At 70.2% G+C, this 745-nt stretch overlaps 1 protein-coding gene across 3 annotated transcripts in view; it reads right to left on the minus strand.

Moving 5' to 3' along the window:
• The window catches only part of RGS12 (regulator of G protein signaling 12), a 108047-nt gene that overhangs the window by 106705 nt on the left and 597 nt on the right, over positions 1 to 745 (minus strand). The window lies entirely within an intron of this gene.

Genomic DNA, 745 nt, shown 5'->3' on the forward strand with positions numbered 1-745 from the left:
TGGGCCGCCCTGTCTACACCCCACAACTGAGCCACTCTATGCCCCACAACTCTGGGCTTCCCTGTCTACGCCCCACAACTCTGGGCCGCCCTGTCTACACCCCACAACTCTGGGCCGCCCTGTCTACACCCCACAACTCTGGGCAGCCCGGTCTACACCCCACAACTGAGCCACTCTATGCCCCACAACTCTGGGCTTCCCTGTCTACGCCCCACAACTCTGAGCCACTCTGTCTACACCCCACAACTCTGGGCCACTCTGTCTACACCCCACAACTCTGGTGCTGCTGTCTACACCCCACAACTCTGGGCCGCCCTGTCTACACCCCACAACTGAGCCACTCTACGCCCCACAACTCTGGGCTTCCCTGCCTACGCCCCACAACTCTGGGCCGCTCCGTCTACGCCCCAGGACCCCTGAGCGGGCCGCACGGCGGCGAAACCGACGCTGCTGCAGTTAATCGCCGGAGCTGGGGTCTCCGGAGACAGCTCTGCCCAAACAATGCGGCCGCCTACCGGGGGCGGCCCGGAAACTCAAGACCGAGCTGCCTCGGGCCCCGCGGAGCCCCGGCTCCGGCCCAGGACCCGGCGAGCGCGGCGGGCGCGGCAGGCCCGAGCCCTCGGCCCGTCCGCCGCCGCCCCGCCCGGGCCCGGGCGCTCGGGTCCCGCCACGGAGCGGCGCGCCCCACGGCGACCCCACAACCCGGCCCCGGGCGGCGTCCGCGCGCGGGCCGCATTGTTTGGGC

The sequence above is a fragment of the Mirounga leonina genome, unplaced genomic scaffold, assembly GCF_011800145.1.
Source record: "Mirounga leonina isolate KUSES-001 unplaced genomic scaffold, KU_Mleo_1.0 Mir_129, whole genome shotgun sequence".
NCBI classification, from domain to species: domain Eukaryota; kingdom Metazoa; phylum Chordata; class Mammalia; order Carnivora; family Phocidae; genus Mirounga; species Mirounga leonina.